Here is a 21,451-nt window from a genome sequence, read left to right as displayed (position 1 = left end):
ACTGTCCTCTTTCACTTTCATCAAGAGGCTTTTCAGTTCCTATTTAGTTTAGTTTAGTTTAGTTTCCTTTTTAGTTTCTGCCATAAGGGTGGCGTCATCTGCATATCTGAGGTTATTGATATTTCTCCCAGCAATCTTGATTCCAGCTTGTGCTTCTTCCAGCCCAGCATTTCTCATGATGTACTCTGCATAGAAGTTAAATAAGCAGGGTGACAATATACAGCCTTGACGGACTCCATTTCCTATCTGGAACCAGTCTGTTGTTCCATGTCCAGTTCTAACTGTTGCTTCCTGCCCTGCATATAGGTTTCTCAAGAGGCAGGTCAGGTGGTCTGGTATTCCCATCACTTTCAGAATTTTCCAGTTTCTTGTGATCCACACAGTCAAAGGCTTTGGCATAGTCAATAAAGCAGAAATAGATGTTTTTCTGGAACTCTCTTGCTTTTTCGATGATCCAGCAGATGTTGGCAATTTGATCTCTGGTTCCTCTGCCTTTTCTAAAACCAGCTTGAACATCAGGAAGTTCATGGTTCACGTATTGCTGAAGCCTGGCTTGGAGAATTTTGAGCATTACTTTACTAGCGTGTGAGATGAGTGCAATTGTGCCATAGTTGGAGAAGGCAATGGCACCCCACTCCAGCACTCTGGCCTGGAAAATCCCATGAATGGAGGAGCCTGATGGGCTGCAGTCCATGGGGTCGCTGGGAGTCGGACACGACTGAGCGACTTCACTTTCACTTTTCACTTTCATGAATTGGAGAAGGAAATGGCAACCCACTCCAGTGTTCTTGCCTGGAGAATCCCAGGGACGGGCGAGCCTGGTGGGCTTCCGTCTATGGGGTCGCACAGAGTCGGAGATGACTGAAGCGACTTAGCAGCAGCAGCAGCAACAGTGCCATAGTTTGAGCATTCTTTGGCATTGCCTTTCTTTGGGATTGGAATGAAAACTGACGTTTTCCTGTCCTGCGGCCACTGCTGAGTTTTCCAAATTTGCTGGCATGTTGAGTGTAGCACTTTCACAGCATCATCTTTCAGGATTTGAAATAGCTCAACTGGAATTCCATCACCTCCACTAGCTTTGTTCGTAGTGATGCTTTCTAAGGCCCACTTGACTTCACATTCCAGGATGTCTGGCTCTAGGTCAGTGATCACACCATCGTGATTATCTTTGTCGTGAAGATCTTTTTTGTACAGTTCTTCTGTGTATTCTTGCCACCTCTTCTTGATATCTTCGGCTTCTATTAGTTCCATACCATTTCTGCCCTTTATCGAGCCCACCTTTGCATGAAATGTTCCCTTGGTATCTCTAATTTTCTTGAAGAGATCTCTAGTCTTTTCCCATTCTGTTGTTGTCCTCTATTTCTTTGCATTGATCGCTGAGGAAGGCTTTCTTATCTCTTCTTGCTATTCTTTGGAATTCTGCATTCAGATGCTTATATCTTTCCTTTTCTCCCTTTTCACTTCTTTTCCTTTCACAGCTATTTGTAAGGCTTCCCCAGACAGCCATTTTGCTTTTTTGTATTTCTTTTCCATGGGGATAGTCTTGATCCCTGTCTCCTGTACAATGTCATGAACCTCTGTCCATAGATCATCAGGCACTCTGTTTATCAGATCTAGTCCCTTAAATCTATTTCTCACTTCCACTGTATAATCATAAGGGATTTGACTTAGGTCATACCTGAATGTCTAGTGGTTTTCCCTACTTTCTTCAATTTAAGTCTGAATTTGGCAATAAGGAATTCATGATCTGAGCCACAGTCAGCTCCCGGTCTTGTTTTTGCTGACTGTATAGAGCTTCTCCATCTTTGGCTGCAAAGAATATAATCCATCTGATTTCGGTGTTGACCATCTGGTGATGTCCAGTGTAGAGTCTTCTCTTGTGTTGTTGGAAGAGGGTGTTTGCTATGACTAGTGTGTTCTCTTGGCAAAACTCTATTAGCCTTTGCCCTGCTTCATTCCATATTCCAAGGCCAAATTTGCCTGTTACTCCAGGTGTTTCTTGACTTCCTACTTTTGCATTCCAGTCCCCTGTAATGAAAAGGACATCTTTTTGGGGTGTTAGTTCTAAAAGGTCTTGTAGGTCTTCATAGAACCGTTCAACTTCAGCTTCTTCAGCGTTACTGGTTGGGTCATAGACTTGGATTGCTGTGATAGTGAATGGTTTGCCTTGGAAATGAACAGAGATCATTCTTTCATTTTTGAGATTGCATCCAAGTACTGCATTTTGGACTCTTTTGTTGACCATGATGGCTACTCCATTTCTTCTAAGGGATTCTTGCCCACAGTAGTAGATATAATGGTCATCTGAGTTAAATTCACCCATTCCAGTCCATTTTAGTTCTCTGATTCCTAGAATGTTGATGTTCACTCTTGCCATCTCCTGTTTGACCACTTCTAGTTTGCCTTGATTCATGGACCTAACATTCCAGGTTCCTATGCAAGATTGCTCTTTACAGCATCGGACCTTGCTTCTATCACAAGTCACATCCACAACTGGGTATTGCTTTTGCTTTGGCTCCATCCTTTCATTCTTTCTGGAGTTATTTCTCCACTGATCTCCAGTAGCATATTGGGCACCTACCGACCTGGGGAGTTCCTCTTTCAGTATCCTATCATTTTGCCTTTTCATACTGTTCATGGGGTTCTCAAGGCAAGAATACTGAAGTGGTTTGCCATTCCCTTCTTCAGTGGACCACATTCTGTCAGCCTTCTCCACCATGACCTGTCCGTCTTGGGTGGCCCCACATGGCATGGCTTAGTTTCATTGAGTTAGACAAGGCTGTGGTCTATGTGATCAGATTGACTAGTTTTCTGTGATTATGGTTTCAGTGTGTCTGCCCTCTGATGCCCTCTTGCAACACCTACCGTCTTACTTGGGTTTCTCTTACCTTTGACGTGGGGTATCTCTTCACAGCTGCTCCAGCAAAGCGCAGCTGCTGCTCCTTACCTTGGTCTAGGGGTATCTCCTCACCGCCACCCCTCCTGACCTTGAATGTGGAGTAGCTCCTCTCCACCCTCCTGCGCCAGCGCCAGTGCAGCCACCACCTCTTGGATGTGGGATTGGTCCTCTTGGCCGCTGCCCTGACCTCAGGTGTGGGATTGCTCCTCTCGACCACTGCCCTAACCTCGGGTGTGGGGTTGCTTCTCTTGGCTGCTGCTCTGACCTCGGGTGTGGGGTAGCTCCTCGTGGCCATGCTTCTGCGGGGTCCGTGGCAGCAGGCGTGCTTCTGCCACGTGGTCTGTAGCAGCCAGCGATCGCTTCTCAGCCTTTTGGCTAAGATCAAGTGTAGTATCAAGTGTAGTATGCAAAAATGAACTGTATTCCTGTGTACTAGCAGCAACAATTGGAAAATAAAGTTTTAAAAAATTTTCCATTTATAATAGCACCAAACATGAAATACATAATAATAAATTAAGAGAAGATTTATAACCTCTCTGCAATGATAACTAGAGAACAGTGCTGAGAGAAAGTAAAGAAGATGCCTATGAGTGGAGTGCTATACCACATTCATGAATTGAAAGACTTAATATTGGTATGATATCAGTTCTTCCTCCCAAATTAATCTGTTCAGTTCAGTTCAGTCGCTCAGTCGTGTCCAACTCTTTGTGATCCCTTAGACTGTAGCATGGCAGGCTTCCATGTCCTTCACTGTCTCCCAGAGTTTGCTCAAACTCATGTCCATTGAGTCAGTAATGCCTTCCAGTCATCTCATCCTCTGTCACTCCCTATTTCTCCAGCCTTCAATCTTTCCCAGCATCAAGGTCTTTTCCAATCAGTTGGTTCTTACATCAGGTGGCCAAAGTATTAGAGCTTCAGCTTCAGCATCGGTCCATCCAATGAACATTCAGGGATGATTTCCTTTAGTATTGACTGGTTTGATCTCCTTGCTGTCCAAGGGACTCTCAAGAGTTCTCCAACATCACAGTTCAAAAGCTTCAATTCTTTGGTGCTCAGCCTTCTATATGGTCTAACTCTTACATCCATACATGACTACTGGAAAAACCATAGCTCTGACTATGCAGACCTTTGTTGCTAAAGTAGTGTCTCTGCTTTTTAATATGCTGTCTGGTTTGTCATAGCTTTCCTTCGAAGGAGCAAGCGTCTTTTAATTTCATGGCTGCAGTCACCATCTGCAGTGATTTTGGAGCCCAAGAATATAAACTCTGTCAGTGCTTCCACTTTTTCCCCATCTATTTGCCATGAAGTGATGGAAGCAGATGTCATGATCTTAGGCTTTTGAATGTTGAGTTTTAAGCCAGCTTTTTCACTCTCCTCTTTCACCCTCATCAAGAGGCTCTTTAGTTCCTCTGCTTTCTGCCCATTAGAGTGGTATCATCTGCATATGTGAAGTTGTTGACATTACTCCTGGCAATCTTGATTCCAGCTTGTGATTCATCTAGGCCTGTGTTTCACAAAATGTACTCTGCATAGAAGTTAAATAAGCACGGTGACAGCATACAGCTTGTTGTACTTCTTATTCAATTTGGAACCTGTTCATTGTTCCATGTCCAGTTCTTACTGTTGCTTCTTGACTCACATACAGGTTTTTCAGGAGACAGGTAAAGTGGTCTGGTATTCCCATCTCTTGAAGAATTTTCCAGTTTGTTGTGATCACACAGTCAAAACTTTAGTCAGTGAAGCAGAAGTAGATGTTTTTCTGGAATTCCCTTGTTTTTTCTATGATCCAGTTGATGTTGGCGATTTGATCTCTGGTTCCACTGCCTTATTTAAATCCAGCATGAACATCTGGTAGTTCTTGGTTCACATACTGCTGCAGCCTAGCTTGAAGGATTTTGAGCATTACCTTGCTAGCATGTGAAATGAGCACAATTGTACCATGGTTTGAGCATTCTTTGACATTGCCTTTCTTTGGGATTGGAATGAAAACTGAGCTTTTCCAGTCCCATGGCCACTGCTGAGTTTTCTGTATTTACTAGCATATTGAATGCAGCACTTTAACAACATCATCTTTTAGGATTTGAAATAGCTCAACTGCAATTCCATCACCTCCACTAACTTTGTTCATAATAACGCTTCCTAAGGTCCTCTTAACTTTACTCTCCATGTTGTCTGCCTCTAGGTAAGTGACCGTACTATCTGGGTTATTTAAGACCTTTTTTGCATAGCTGTTATATATGTCCTGGCCACATCTTCTTAATATCTTCTGCTTCTGTTAGGTCCTTACCATTTCTGTCTTTTATCTTGCCTATAATGAAATGTCCCTTTGATATCTCCGGTTTTCTTGAAGAGATCTCTAGTCTTTCCCATTCTGTTGTTTTTCTCTATTTCTTTGCATTGTTCACTTAAGACTTTCTTATCTCTCCTTGCTATTTTCTGGAACTCTGCATTCAGTTACGTATATCTTTCCCTTTCTCCCTTGCCTTTTGCTTCATTTCTTTTCTCGGCTATTTCGAATGCCTCCTCAGACAACCATTTTGCCTTCTTGCATTTCTTTTTCTTTGGGATGGTTTTGGTCACCGCCTCTTTTACAATGTCACAAACCTCTGTCCATAGTTCTTCAGTCACTCTGTCTACCAGATCTAACTCTTGAATCAACAAATATTGGACCCTAATTTTAAAACTCAAGCCTTAACTGCACTAAATAGAGGAAAGAATTTCCATTTATTATTTTAGAGATCTTAAAATTATCTGATGATAAATGAATTAAATCAATTATTCAAGATCTAGTTAATTAGAAACCAGTTTAAAATGGGCCACTCCTCCCAATTCTGTAGTTGATCATAATAATTAATGAGAATTACCACTGAGCTACAGTTATCTGTTTTTTCAACAATTACAATTCTTAACTGTTTGAACTGTTGTTGAGAAAATCAGAAATAGAGTAGTTTAAAAGTTTGTTTTGCACACTCTCACAGTGATAATTATAGTCAGCTATATAGTCCTGTTAGTTTGAAAGTACCAGTGAAGTTTGGAAAGTCAGGTTCTGAGGTGGAGATAAATAGGTACATCTGTGTCAGACAGTTGAGAGGAGCCACTGTAAAGGAGAAGCCTTTGAGCTGATTTATTAAATATTTTTCAAACACCTAAATCTAATATCTAATTATAATCTGTAAAAAATAAGATTCTTATTAGGAATATAGGTAACATGCCTCTTAAGCAGCTTTTGTTTGACATAGTCATTAGTTCTAATAACATAAAAAATAACAACTATTTCATGTCTTTCTAAGTTGTGGTTTTGGGTTCTCGTTTAACCCTTGCCATGCTGGTGTGCCCTGAATTAGGATGGCACCATTGACTTGCATGTTGTACTCTCCTGTTGCCCTTGGTTACAGGGATATTTCCTGCCAGGAATCTGACCGCCTGTTGTAGGGAATTCACTACAGAATGTATGATGAGATGGTGTGATGAGGGAAGAGGAAACAAAAACAAAAAACTGAGCAAAAAGGCCTGGCGATGTTTTGTCCTTTCATGTAGAGCCTAATGCTGCCCTCTAATGGGCAGATGATGCAGAGACTTGACAAAACATGTTTTGTGCAATGTGATAGGTCAGAATTGTGTGACAAACACTAACGATATGAAGTATTTTTAAAAACCTCAACCTACTTTAAACAGAAATTACTGAACCACAGATTATATTAGCCGGAGATAGTAACTTGGAAAGTACATTAAAAATGATTTTTGCTAAAAATTAGAATTAAGGAAAGCAAGTTGTTGAAATGTAAAGTTACTATCATCACTTTAAAATCTTTTTTTTAATAAAACAGTCTTTTAAGTGTTTGAAAAAGTCAACAAAAGAAGAGTATACGTATGAATAAATCTAAAGAGAGGTTTGAATTGCTATTCTATATGTTAGTCTAAATTTTCAAGGGATTTTAATGTTTAATGTTTGATTTTTTTTAAATGCTTTTTAAATATACTTATACCTAAAATATATAACTTGTACAATTTGATATACTGAAACTGATTAGGTGGTGATCAAATTTTGCTTCATTAAATGTAGGTGAATTTAATTCAGACGACCATTATAAATACTACTGTGGGCAAGAATCCCTTAGAAGAAATGGAGAAGTCCTCATAGTCAATAAGAGTCCGAAATGCAGTACTTGGATGCAGTCTCAAAAACGACAGGATGATATCTGTTCATTCCCAAGGCAAACCATTCAGTATCACAGTAAACATAGTGTCATAGTATCATATGCCCTAGCCACTAATGGCGAAGAAACTGAAGTTGAACAGTTCTGTGAAGACCTACAAGCCCTTCTAGAACTAACACCAAAAAAGATATCCTTTCATCATAGGGGACTATAATGTAAAAGTAGTAGGTCAAGAGATACCTGCAGTAACAGGCAAGTTTGGCCTTGGAGTACAAAATGAATCAGGGCAAAGGCTAACGAGTTTTGCCAAGAGAACGCACTGGTCATAGCAAACACTGTCTTCCAACAACACAAGAGACGACTCTACACATGGACATCACCAGATGGTCAGCACCGACATCAGATTGATTATATTCTTTGCAGCCAAAGATGGAGAAGCTCTATACAGTCAGCAAAAACAAGATCAGGAACTGACTGTTGCTCAGATCATGAACTCCTTATTGCAACTTAAATTGAAGAAAGTAGGGAAAACCACTAGACCATTCAGGTATGACCTGAATCAAATCCCTTATGATTATAAAGTGAAAGTAACAAATAGATTCAAGAGATTAGAGCTGATAGATAGATTGCCTGAAGAACTACGGATGGAGGCTTGTAACATTGTACAGGAGGCAGTGATCAAAACCATCCCCAAGAAGAAGAAATGCAAAAAGTCAAAATGGTTGTCTGAGGAGGCCTTACAAATAGCTGGGAAAAGAAGAGAAGCAAATAGCAAAGGTGAAAAGGAAAGATACATCCATCTGAATGCAGAGTTCCAAAGAATAGCAGACACAGATAAGAAAGCCTTCCTAAGTGATCAATGCAAAGAAATAGAGAAAAACAATAGTATGGGAAAGACTAGCAATCTCTTCAAGGAAATTAGAGGTACCAAGGGAACATTTCATGCAAAGACAAACACAGTCAAGGACAGAAATGGTGTGGAACTAACAGAAGCAGAAGATATTAAGAAGTGGTAACAAGAATACACAGAAGAAATATACAAAAAAGATCTTAATGACCTAGACAACCACGATGATGTGATCACTTACCTAGAGCCAGACATCCTGGAGTGCAAACTCAAGTGGACCTTAGGAAGTATCACTACGAACAAAGCTAGTGGAGGTGATGGAATTCCAGTTGAGCTATTTCAAATCCTAAAAGATGATGCTATTAAAGTGCTGCACTCAATATGTCAGCAAATGTGGAAAACTCAGCAGTGGCCATAGGACTGGAAAAGGTCAGTTTTCATTCTAATCCCAAAGAAAGGCAATGCCAAAAAATGCTCAAACTACTGCACAATTGCACTCATCTCACATGCTAGCAATGTGATGCTCAAAATTCTCCAAGCCAGAGTTCAACAGTATGTGAATTGTGAACTTCCAGACATTCAAGCTGGATTTAGAAAAGGCAAAGGAACCAGAGATGAAATTGCCAACATCTGTTGGATCATTGAAAAAGCAAGGGAATTTCAGAAAAACATCTGCTTCATTGACTACACTAAAGCCTTTGACTGTGTGGTTCACAACAAACTCATGGAAAATTTTAAGAGAATAGAATACCAGACTACCTGACCTGTCTCCTGAGAAACCTGTATGCAGGACAAGAAGCAACAGTTAGAACTAGACATGGATAGTTCAAGGACTGGTTCTAAATTGGGAAAGGAGTACAACAAGGCTGTGTATCGTCATCCTGCTTATTTAATTTATATGCAGAGTACATCATGCAAAATGCTGGGGTGAATGAAGCACAAGTTGGAATCAGGATGGCAGGGAGAAATATCAATAACTTCAGATACACAGATGATACCATCCTTATGGCAGAAAGTAAAGAGGAACAAAAGAGCCTCTTGATGAAAGTGAAAGACGAGAGTGAAAATGTTGGCTTAAAGCTCAACATTCAGACAACTAGGATTATGGCATCCGGTCCTATTACTTCATGGCAAATAGATGGGGAAACAATGGAAACAGTGACAAACTTTATTTTCTTGGGCTCCAGAATCACTGCAGATGATGACTGCAGCCATGAAATTAAAAGATGCTTGCTCCTTGGAAGAAAAGCTATGACCAACCTGGACAGCATATTAAAAAGCAGAGAAATTTACTTTATTGACAAGAGGTCTGTGCATCAAAGCTATGGTTTTTCCAATGGTCATGTATGGAGGTAAGAGTTGGACTGTGAAGAAAGCTGAGCACCAAAGAATTGATACTTTTGAACTGTGGTGTTAGAGTCCCTTGGAGACTTGAGAGTCCCTTGGACAGCAAGGAGATCAAACCAGACAATACTAAAGGAACTCAGTCCTGACTATTCTTTTTAAAGACTGAAGCTGGAGCTGAAGCTCCAATACTTTGACCACCTAATGGGAAGAACTGACTTACTGGAAAGGACCCTGATGCTGGGAAAGATTGAAGGCAAGAGGAGTAGGGGACGACGGGATGAGATGGTTGGATGGCTTCACCAATTCAATGGACATGAGTTTGAGCATGCTCCTGGAGTTGGTGATGGACGGGGAAGCCAGCGTGCTGCTATCCATGGGTCGCAAAGAGTAGGACATGACTGAGCAACCGAACTGAAATGTAGTATAGTACCTTTTTTGCTGTGTGTGGGCTTCTCGTTGTGGAGCATCATGGGCTTTAGGTGGACGGGATTCAGTAGTTGTGACTCCCGGGCTCTGGAACACAGGCTCTGGTGTGGTACATGGGCTTAGTTGCTCTGCAGCATGTGGAATCTTCCTGGACCAGGGATTGAACCTGTGTCTCCTGCATGGGCAGGTGGATTCTCCACCACTGAGCCACCATGGAAGCCCTGGAGGATCAGTCTTTACATTCACAGTTAAGACTTGAAGTACTCATAAAGAAAGGCAAGTGGCTGAGAGGCAAAAAGGAACATGAAAATTGAACACATCTGCATATATATATACAAAAAAGAAACATTTTATTGTTACTCTTGAGAGTCCCTTGGATAGCAAGGAGATCAAACCAGTCAATCCTAAAGGAAACCTGAATATTCATTGGAAGGACTGATGCTGAAGCTCCAATACTTTGGCCACCTCATGCGAAGAGCCAACTCACTGGAAAAGACCTGATTCATTGGAAAAGACTCTGATGATGGGCAAGATTGGAGGAGGAGGAGAAGGGGACAACAGAAGATGAGATGGTTGGATGGCATCACCGAGTCAACAGACATGAGTTTGAGCAAGCTCCGGAAGTTGATGATGGAGAGGGACGCCTGGCGTGCCGCAGTCCATGAGGTCGCAGAGAGTCGGACACGACTGAGTGAGTCAACAACTACAGTGTCACAGAATGAAGCATGTTGGTTTTAAAACATTTTTTAACAACTAGGAAAAGAATTACATTGTTTAAATAGAACTTTAAAAGTGAACTATATTAAATGCAGAGAAGATAATCAAATTAATTCTTATTTCTTTAGTTATGAAGTCTAAAGGCTGGACTGGAAACTATAAGAAAGGTTATTATGGGTTTGACTCAGGCCTCAGGTGAACTAGTGCAACCGGTCATTTCAGGTTTTCCATCCCATCTAATTCCATTCAAGAGTCAAGACCTAGAAAAGATAAAGTGGGGTAAAGGAGAAGGTGACACTGAGGAGTCCTATATGAGCAGAATTTTCTGAAAACCAGTTTGATTTTTGTATTTAGGAATTTATGTGCAAAGTAGTTATATTTACTTTAGGAGAGCATTAGTGGTAAAGCAGTATCTTTAATTTGGACTGTAGTAGATGACCCTAATCAAAATCACACTCAGCATTAACATATCCCAAAGGAATCTCCCTGAGGAATATTCAAGATTCCAGTTTCTCAAATTCTTTCAAGTATTTTTAAAATAAGCCTTTAGTTCAGTGATTGAAATGAGCTTAATATACATTGTAAGTATCAAACTTTGGCTGTCACATGGAAATAAAACAAGTTAGTCTATATTTACATGAAGATAAAAAGATTCACTTTAATAAGGGGAAGAAAATGAGATTTCTTGTTTAATCCAAAAATAATAACTGCATAGTTACAGAATGGGTTTCATAGTAAATGTGTGCAAACTTTGGATTTTTAAGAATAAGGCAGATTAGAATAATGGTGGGAATAGTAAAGTGAGAAAAATTGAGCTGGATTCATAGTCCTAATATTGCATTGTATGAGTAGTGAGTAATGTCACAGTTATGTTCAAGTTTTTGTGACCCCGTGGATTCTCTGTCCATGGAATTCTCCAGGCAAGGATACTGGAGTGGGTAGCAGTTCCCTTCTCCATGGAATCTTCCTGACTCAGGGATCGAACCTGGGTCTCCTGCCTTGCAGGCAAATTCTTTACCATCTGAGGCACTTGGGAAGTCTTGTGATTTTAGTCAAGTCACGTAAGTTTTCTGAGCTTTTGTTTTCTGATCTCTTCAATGGAGATAATAATTTCTTCCTGTTTACTGCACAGATCCGTGATACAGTGTAGGACATCATCAAATTACATGTTATCAGGTCATACCTTTCCAAATGTACTATGGTTTGGCTGTTTTGTTGATCTGATTTCTGCCTGAATACTAGACATGCAGAGCTAGAGTTATAGGGCTTCTCTCAATGTCTTTATTCTCTTCAAAGCATAAATGCCTGTTGAAATTGTTTTCTTCAGATTTTCTAAGTATGCCACTTTGTTCTTTCTCATCTGTAAATTCCTTTGTAAATGCTAAGCAAAAATTTGAATCGTGTGTAATCTGTGTTTGCCCACATGCATATATCTAAAAGCATGGACAAGTTCAGTGGCCTCCTGGAGAGACCTTCTTATGCCTGTCTCCTTCATTGCCACATTTTTTTTTAATGAAGCTGCTTGAAATGAAGGGAAGTGAAGTCACTCAGTTGTGTCTGACTCTTTGTGACCCCATGGACTGTAGCCTACCAGGCTCCTCCCTCCATGGGATTCTCCAGGCAAGAGTACTGGAGTGGATTGCCATTGCCTTCTCTGAAGCTGCTTACTAACCTACAAATTCTAAGATGAAGCACGTCATTCTGTGTTTGTAATTAATCAGGTGTTAGCCTAGTATTTCAGCCTGTCCATGACTTGCTTTTCCAACCTCATTTGCCACTGCTCTCTTCCATGGGCCAGCCACTGGTGCCCTGTCACTGGTGTGTGGTTCGTGCCATCTGGTTTGTCACATATTTCCTTTCTCCTGGAGAAGGCAATGGCACCCCACTCCAGTACTTTTGCCTGGAAACTCCCATGGATGGAGGAGCCTGGTAGGCTGCAGTCCATGGGGTCGCTAGAGTCAGAAACGACTGAGCAACTTCACTTTCACTTTTCACTTTCATGCATTGGAGAAGGAAATGGCAACCCACTCCAGTGTTCTTGCCTGGAGAATCCCAGGGATGGGGGAGCCTGGTGGGCTGCCGTGTATGGGGTCGCACAGAGTCGGACACGACTGAAGCGACTTAGCAGCAGCAGCAGCAGCAGCAAACTGGCCATCCTGTGTCTCTTCCTCATATCTTACCTCACCTCCAGATCTTAACTCAGATGCCATCTCATCCTGAAACATTTTCCCATATTGCTCAACACCCCCACTTCCATTTTCCCATCTCTGAAAAAGCTTTAGCACTTCACCTGTTTCTCTTTTGTATGGTGGCATGTCCTTTCAGAATTCTGTTTTGTGCTTTTCGTTTTATGTGTATATATATGTACAAACACACACACACATATTATTTTTATTTATTTTTTTGGCTGTGCTGGGTCTTAGTTGCAGGATATGGGTGGGACCTTTGATCTGTGTTGTTGCATGTGGGATCTTTAGTTGGATCTTTAGTTGTGACTTTCAAACTCTTTAGTTGCTGCATGTCAGGTCTAGTTCCCTGACCAGGGCCTGAATCCAGGCCCCCTGCGTTGGGAGCGTGGAGTCTTAGGCACTGGACGACCAGGGAAGTTCTTGTTTTGTGCTTTTCTTACTTCCTCTCCTAGGATATGAGCTCTTGGAGGTTTCATTCATCTCGGTAACCTCATAAGAGAGCCCAGTGCTCTCAACATTTAGTCTTTGAAGGAATAGATGTTTTATATCCTGCAAATATGAAATAGAAAGAAAAGCAGATGCTTGCTTGGTTTTATTTTCTCCTTTTTGATGTTTCTTTGATACCAATATATTTCTCCCAGAACACTAAACTTTGTTTCAAAAATCTTAATCAACAACAACAAAAATCTTAACTATCATCATTTCCTATTTAATTCATCAGTTCTTACATTAGAAGATAGATATCTTTGGTAGAGTGTATTAGAAGGATTATCTTTCTTCCCTTATCATATGGGCTACCGTAACATTCATTTTCATTTCCTTTTCTTACTTACAGTTTCCCATGTGTCCTGGTGAAGGTTTTTGCTGAACTCATGCATCCCAGCAGGTTCTTTCTGTGAATGGTATAGCACGATTAGGAAATCCTTTGAATGAAAGTATCTAATAAATTTCCCAGCTGGTTTTTGAGAATGAAGATGGTATAGAAAGAGAGGAACACTCAGGTTGCTGTTGTGCTTTATACTCAGACATGACACATGGATTACTACACTGCAGGAAGAATCAGGGAAGAGAGCTGAGAATGTGAGATTTCCAGACTTCAGAACGACGTATCTGTTGTTTCTTGCCATCTTTGGAAAATGAGTTAGTTGAATTATACAACAGCTAGCTTTTCAAAATTAAACTAGATGGATTGATCATTTATTAGAGGAAGAAGATTAAGAAGGAAAGAAGAAGATTAGAGGATTAGAGGAAGAAGATTAAGGAGGAAAAAAGAGTTCATTATACTGAAGCTAAGGGTGTGACAACTGTTAGTGGCTATGGTCCAAAATGCAGAAAGATCACCAGACCAACAAAGGGATGAAAATAGAGAAGACAGCTGAAGAGAATGATGAAGAGGCATGATAGTGGAGAGTGAGGACTCGGAGGGAGGGCGTCCAGCTAAGTAGGTAAGCATGCGGTTTTGTTGCTGGCAGCCCTTATTGAGGTGGAATAGCTTTTTTTTTTGTTGAGGTGCAGTTGATGTATAACAGGAGTTTCATATGACAACATACTGATTTGACTTTTGTATATTTTGTGAAATAATTACCACAGTAAATCTAGTTAACATCCATCACTGCAGTTATTTTTTTTCTCTTGTGATGAGAATTTTTAAGAGTAATTAACTCTTAGCAACTTTCAAATATACAATAAAATATTATTAATTATAGTCACCTTGCTGTACGTTATATTCCCAGGTCTGGTTTATTTTGTACCTGGAGGCTTGTATCCTTTGACCAGTCTCCCCCGTTTTGCCAATCCTTTAATCCCCACTGCTGGCAACGACCAGTCTGTCCTCTGTGTCCACGAGTTAGGGTCAGTCTCTTTTGTTGTTTGTTTTTCAGATTTCACATGTAAGTGGGGGTGTACAATATTTGTCTTTCTCTGACTTATTTCACTTAACATAATGCCCTCGAGGCCCATACATTGTCATGAATGGCAGGATTTTCTTTTCTGTGACTGAATAATATTCCTGTGTGTGTATATCCCACATTTTCTTTAGCATTCATCCATCGGTGAACATTGAGGTTACTTCTGTGTCTTGGTTATTGTAAATGATGCTGCAGTGAACACAAACTTTTCAAGTCAGGTTCCCCCCACCACCACCTTTGAATAAATACTCAGAAGTGGTATCTCTGGGTCAAAGGGCAGTTCTATTTTTTAATTTTTTTGAGGAGTATTCATAGTGTTATCCATAGTCACTTGTTGTTTAGCTGCTGCTGCTAAGCTGCTAAGTTGCTTCAGTTGTGTCCGACTCTGTGCGACCCCATACACGGCAGCCCACTAGGCTCCCCCGTCCCTGGGATTCTCCAGGCAAGAACACTGGAGTGGGTTGCTGTTTCCTTCTCCAATGCATGAAAGTGAAAAGTGAAAGTGAAGTCGTTCAGTCGTGTCCTTCCCTTATCGACCCCATGGACTGCGGCCTACCAGGCTCCTCTGTCCATGGGATTTTCCAGGCAAGAGTACTGGAGTGGGGTGCCATCGCCTTCTCCGTGTTTAGTTGCTGAGTCATGTCCAACTCTTTTGTGACCCCATAGACCCTGCTAGGTTCCTCTGTCCATGGAATTTCCCAGACAAGAATACTGGAATGGGTTGCCATTTCCTTCTCCAGGGGATCTTCCCAACCCAGAGATGGAACTTGCCCATCCTGCATTGGCAGGCAGATGCATTCTTTACCGCTGAGCCACCAGGGATGTCCTCATAGTGGCTACACCAATTTGTATTCCCACCAGCAGCGTATGTTGCTGTAGTCGTTCAGTCACTAAGTCATGTCTGACTCTTTGTGACCCCATGGACTGCAGACACGCCAGGCTTCCCCGTCCTTTATTATCTCTCAGAGTTCGCTCAAACTCGTGTCCGTTGAGTCAGTGATGCCATCCAGCAGTCTCATCCTCTGTTACCCACTTCTCCTGTCCTCAATCTTTCCCGGCATCGGGTCCTTTCCAACAGTATATGAGGGTTCCATTTTATCCATATCCTTGCCATCACTTGTTATTTCTTGCCTTTTTGACAGTAACCATTCTAACAAGAATGAGGTGATCTCTCATTGTGGTTTTGATGAGAACCACCCTAGTAATTAGTGATGTTGGATATCTTTTAATGTGCCTAATGGCCATTTGTGTATCTTCTTTGCAAAGTGTCTATTTGGCTCCTCCGCCCATTTTTTAATCTGGTTGTTTGTTTTTTAATATTGAGTTGTATGAGTTCTTATATATTTTGGATAGTAACCTCTTGTCAGATACATCATTTGCAAGTATCTTCTCTTCTCCCATTCAGTAGGCTGTCTTTTCATTTTGTTAATGGTTTCCATTGCTGAACAGAGATTTTTAGTCTGATTTAGCCCCATTTATTTATTTTGGCTTTTATTTCCCTTTCCCGAAGAGACACATCCAGAAAGATATTGCGAAGAGCATACTAATATGTCAAAAGAAATACTACCTATGTTGCCTTCTAGGAGTTTTATGGTGTCGGGTCTTATATTCAAGTCTTTAATCTGAGTTGATTTTTGTGTCTGGTGTGAGACAGACGCCTAGTTTCATTTTTGTTTGCATGTGGCTGTCGTTTTCTAATCATTTATTAAAGAGACTGTCCTTTCCCCATTGTATATTCTTTTTCCTTTGCTATAAATTAATTGTCCATGTTTGTATAGGTTTATTTCTGTGGTTCCTATTCTGTTGCATTGATCTATGTATGTGTTGTTGTTGTTTTTTAATTACTATAGCTTTGTAATGCAGTTTGAAATGAGGGTGTGTGATATCTCCTACGTTGTTCTTACTTCTTAGGATTGCTTTGGCTGTACAGAATCTTCTTACAGAATCTGTAAAGATTCTGAACAGGTGTTTACAGAATCTGTTCCATGTAAATTTTAGAATTTTTTCTTCTATTTTTCTGAAAAATATCCTTGGAATTTTGATAGGTATTGCATTGAATCTGTAGATTGCTTCAGGTAACATGGACATTTTAACAACATTAACTCTTCCAATTCCATGGGCGTGGAATATCTTTCAATATTTTGTGTCTTCTTCAGTTTCAACAACATCTTATAGTTTTCACTGTAGAGATCTTTCACCTCAATTGTACTTTATTCATTTTGTTGTGATTATAAATGAGATTGTTTCTTTAATTTTCCTTTCTGTGAGCTCATTGTTAGCGTACAGAAGCACAGCAGACTTCTGAATGTTGACTTTGTACTCTGCAACTTTACTGTCTTCATTTATTATTTCTAATAGTTTTTTGTGTGCATGTGGTCTTTTCAGGTTTTCTACTTGTAAAATCATATCATCTGCAGATAATTTTTTTGCATTTTTACTTCTTTCTTTCTGATTTGGATTCCTTTATTTTTCCTTGCCTAAATGCTTTGGCTAGGTGTTCCAATAGTATTTTGAAATAAAAGTGGTTAGGGTGGCCATCCTTGTCTTATTCCTGTAGATTAGCTATATTTTTTTCATATATGGCCAGTATTATTCTGAGGTATATATTTCTGTACACATTTTATTGTGATTTTTTTAATCATAAATAGGTGTTAAATCTTGTCAGATGCTTTTTCTCATCTATTGAGATGATTTTTGAATCTGTGTTCTTCACAGATACTGGCCTTTAATTTTCTTCCTTTGTGTTATTGTCTGGTTTTGATAACAGGGTATTATTAACCTTGTAAAATAAGTTAGGAAGCACTTCTTCCTCTTTAGTGTTTTGGAAGAATTTGAGAAGGATGGGTATTAAATCTTCTTTGCATGTTTGGCAGAATATATCCTGGACTTTTTTTTTTTCCCCTTGGGCTTGCCTGGTGGATCAGACAGTAAAGAATCTGCCTGCCAGTGCAGGAGACCTGGGTTTGATCCCTGGGTTGGGAAGATCCCCAGGAGAAGGGAATGGCTACTCACTCCAGGATTCTGGTCTGGAGAATTCCATGGACAGAGGAGCCTGGCGGGCTACAGTCCATGGGGTGACAGAGAGTCAGACATGACCAAGCAACTCTCTCACACACACACACACACACACACACACACACACACACAGAGTCAGACATGACCAAGCAACTCACACACACACGCACATGCACGCACGCATGCACGCATGCACGCACACTTCTGATTACTGTTTCAATCTCATGATTAGTCTATTCAGAGTTTTCTAGAGTCAGCATATAGTTGAGTCTTGTTTTTTAATCCATCTAGCCACTCTGTGTCTTTTGATTGATGAATTCATTTATATTTAAGTTGATTATTGATAAATGAGTACTTAGTATTGCTTTTTAAAAAATTATATGTGTGTATTTTTTATAGATATATATGGCTATATATTTCCATTCTTCCTTTTTCCTTCTGTTTCTGTCCACTATTTTGGTTTAGCGGTTTTCTATGTTTTTCTCACTCTCATCTTTTGTTGTGTTGCTTGTCTCTGCTCTAGATTTGTTTTGTGGTTACTGCAATGCTTGTATACATCGTCTCATAGGAAAAACAGTCGATTTTCTGCTGATAGCGTCTTATCTTCGCTTGCCTAAATAGGTTTCATCCTTGTTTGCTTCCCCTTTTATGTTTTTGTTGTCTGAAATTATCCCTCTTTATGTTTTGAGTTTAACAGATTGAAGTGGTTATTTTTTACTGCTTTCCCCCCTTTAACCTTTATGCTATAATAAAATATTTAAAAAGTTATTCTGATATAGAGTGGCAATTTTCTGATATTGTTTATCCCCTTACTCAAGGATTTATGTACCTTTGCCTTTTTTTCTGGTAGAACAGTTCCTTTCAGCACTTCTTAAAGGCAGGTCCATTGTTGATGAATTCCCTCAGCTTTTGTGTGTCTGGGAAAGCCTTTCCTTCTCCTTCATATCTGAATGATAACTTTGCTGGATAGAGTATTTTCTGCTGGCAGTTTTTCTTTCAGTATTTTGAGAATGGCCACTCTTCTCCTGGCCTCTAGAGTTTCTGCCAGGAAATCTACTGATAATCTAATGGGGGTTACTTTGTGGGTTACCATCCTTGTTTCCTTGGCTGCCTTTAAAATTATTTGTCATTGACTTCTGACAGTTTTAAGAGAATGTGTCTTAGGGGAAGTCTTTTTTGCATTGAGGTAATTAGGCATTCTCTTAGCTACATGGATTTGTATACCCAGTTCCTTCTCCAGGTTTGGGAAGTTCTCAGCTACTATTTCTTTAAACTCTCTGCTGCCTTTTCCTTCTCTCCCGGGATACCCATTATCCTAATATGACCCTTCCTGAAAGAGTTGGATAGTTCTCATAGATTTCCCCAGTTTTCTCTAGATCTTAATTCTCTTCTTTCTTCTATCTGTATCATTTTTAGATTTCTGTCTTCAAGCTTGCTGATTCTCTCTTCCATAAAGTCTGCTCTATTTCCAGTGCTTTCCAAATTCCATTTCTCATCTCATTTATTGAACTCGTCAGCTCCAGACTTTGTTTGGTTCTCTTGTAGAGTATCAGTCTATTTAGTAAAATATTCCTTCTGTTTCTTAATTTTATTCCTGAGCTCACTGAATTTTCTTGAGTTTCTTTGTGACAGCTATTTTGAATTCTTTTATCAGTTAGATCACAGTATTCTATGACTTTGATTGATAGAGAATTGTCATTTTCTTTTTTGAATACATCACTATTGTGGGTTTTCATGATACTTGATGAGTGTTCCTCTGCCGGAGCATCTGAAGTAATGGACATCTTTCTTCCTTAGGTAAAACCTTTTTGTTTTTTTGGCTTGATTCTAATGATTCAACAATTTAGAAATTAAAGTGCCTCTTTTGTCTTCCAGTAGGTGTCACTATAGCACAAGATTTTTGTTTTCTTCCCTGAGGTGCTTCTGGTTATCTGTGAGTCAGCCCTTTACCTGTCTGTCAGAGGTGACACCTGCCCCCTGCCTTCCTTGGCACTGCTTGTGCCTCTAGGCTCTTGGTGCCCTGCTGCTGCTGGTGTCACCTCCTGAGGACTGGGATGGTAGACACTTCTGCCATGTCCCAGATCTGAACTGTAGGCTCTGCTACTGCAGGGGAGGTAGGTGGAGAGGTGGGGTCACAGGTACCTCTACCATGTTGGGGGCATTGGGTTTCTCGGGTGCACCACTGTGGATGGGAGTGAGTAGGGGGACTGGGGCTGGGGTCATGGGTGCCTCTGTGCTTGAAGGGACAGAACAAGCCCTCACGGCCACCGCTGCCGGGTTACCTGTCGCTGTGAACACCACTGAGGCCAGGAAACTGGAGTCGGGCGCGCTGCCTACCCTGCGCACCAGGTTTTCCGGGCCTGCAAGCTCACCTGCTGCGGCTGGGAGGCAGGATGGCAGGTGCTGCCTCTGCTGTTCCCCTGGTTCCACCTGTTTGTGTTCCCGTCCACCCACCTTTGGGCTTCCCAGGTGGCTCAGTGGTAAAGAATCCGCCTGCCAATGTAGGGGACACAAGAGACACACGTTGGATCCCTGGGTGGGAAAGATCCCCTGGAGTAGGAAACGGCAACCCACCCCAGTGTTCTTGCCTAGAGAATACCATAGACAGGGGAGCCTGGCCGACTACAGTCCATGGGGTCACAAAGATTTGGGCACAAGAGCACGTACACACACCACCCACCTTTAAATGTACAGGTGTGTGGAATTCTCCAGCATCCTGGTGTATTGGGCAGATGTGGCTTTGTTGAGTTGTGGATGTTTTACTGGTTATAGATTGAAGAGGAAAGACAGAGGGAATGTCTCACTCCAGCAGGATGCTGATGTCACTCATGTTTTGTTTTTGATGTCACAATTTACAGCTTATGTGTCCATTACCAATTATTGTAGGTGTTTTCACAAAGTTCCTTTTTTAATGTTCATGCTAGCTTTGTAAGTGACTACTTCAGTGTCTTTACAACATTAGATTATTCTGAATTTTACCATATACTTAACCATTACCCGTGAGATTTGTACTTTCGTATGCTTTCCTATTAACTAAATGGTACCATTTCGTTTCAGCTTAAAGAAGTACCTTTAACATTTCTTGTAAGGCTGGTTTCATGGTAATAAAATCCTGTAGTTTTTGCTGTCTTGAAAATTCTTCCTCTCTCCTTCAATTCTGAAGGACAGCTGTGCCAGGTAGAGTATTCTTGGTTGGCAGGTTGTTTTTTTTCGTTCAGCACTTTGAATATATCATGACACTCTTTTCTGGTCTGAAAGGTTCTGCTGAAAAATCTGCTTATAGTCTTATGGGGTTTCCCTTGTATGGAACAAGTTTTTTATTCTTGCTGTTTTAAAGATCCTCTTCTTGTCTTTAACATTTGATGTTTTAATTATCATATATCTTGGTGTGAGTCTCTTTGGGTTTATCTTATTTGTAACTCTTTGGAATTCCTGGATCTGGATGTCTGTTTCTTTCCCCAGGTTAAGGAAATTTTCAACCACATTTTTTCAGATAAATTTTCTGCCTCTTTCTCTCTCTTCTCCTTTTGATAACCTTGTTGTTATCCTTCAAGTCCCTTTAAGGTATCTTCACCTTTTTTTAATTCTTGTTTCTTTTTGTTGCTCTGATTGGATAAGTCCCATTGCTGTATTTGAGTTCACTAATCTTTTCTTCTGCTTCATGTATCAGATGTTGAGCCCCGCTATTGTATTTTTCAGTTTCATTACTAAATTTTTCAGGTCTGTAGTTTCTGTTTGGTACTTTCTTACATTTTCTACCTCTGTTGAAATTCTCAATTTGTTGATCCATTGTTCTCCTGAGTTTAGTGAGCATCTTTACGATCATTATTTTGAACTCTTTATAGAGTAAGTCACTTATGTCAGTTTCATTAAGGTCTTTTTCTGAGGCTTCATCTTGTTCTTTTATTTGGAACATATCCCTATTTCTTCATTTTCCTTGATTCTCT

General features: G+C 40.5%; 1 protein-coding gene, 1 long non-coding RNA gene and 1 pseudogene across 4 annotated transcripts in view; 2 read left to right on the top strand and 1 right to left on the bottom strand.

Moving 5' to 3' along the window:
* Nucleotides 1-21,451, top strand: part of RAVER2 (ribonucleoprotein, PTB binding 2) — a 137,370-nt gene that overhangs the window by 96,040 nt on the left and 19,879 nt on the right. The window lies entirely within an intron of this gene.
* LOC112446149 (uncharacterized) lies at nt 3,255-3,392 on the top strand (annotated as a pseudogene).
* On the bottom strand, nt 12,669-21,418 carry LOC112446005 (uncharacterized). 2 transcript variants are annotated; one of them, XR_003034050.2, is made up of 4 exons: nt 20,185-21,418; nt 19,877-19,997; nt 13,416-13,475; nt 12,669-13,131 (listed from the first exon to the last, which is right to left on the bottom strand). It is a non-coding gene; the product is annotated as an uncharacterized lncRNA (long non-coding RNA). The 2 variants fall into 2 exon arrangements; XR_003034051.2 differs by lacking the exon at nt 19,877-19,997 and having other exon boundaries at nt 20,185-21,410.

The sequence above is a fragment of the Bos taurus genome, chromosome 3 (assembly GCF_002263795.3).
Source record: "Bos taurus isolate L1 Dominette 01449 registration number 42190680 breed Hereford chromosome 3, ARS-UCD2.0, whole genome shotgun sequence".
NCBI lineage: Eukaryota > Metazoa > Chordata > Mammalia > Artiodactyla > Bovidae > Bos > Bos taurus.
The sequence above is the reverse complement of the archived record's forward strand: the minus strand, read 5'-3'. Positions and strand labels throughout refer to the sequence as shown.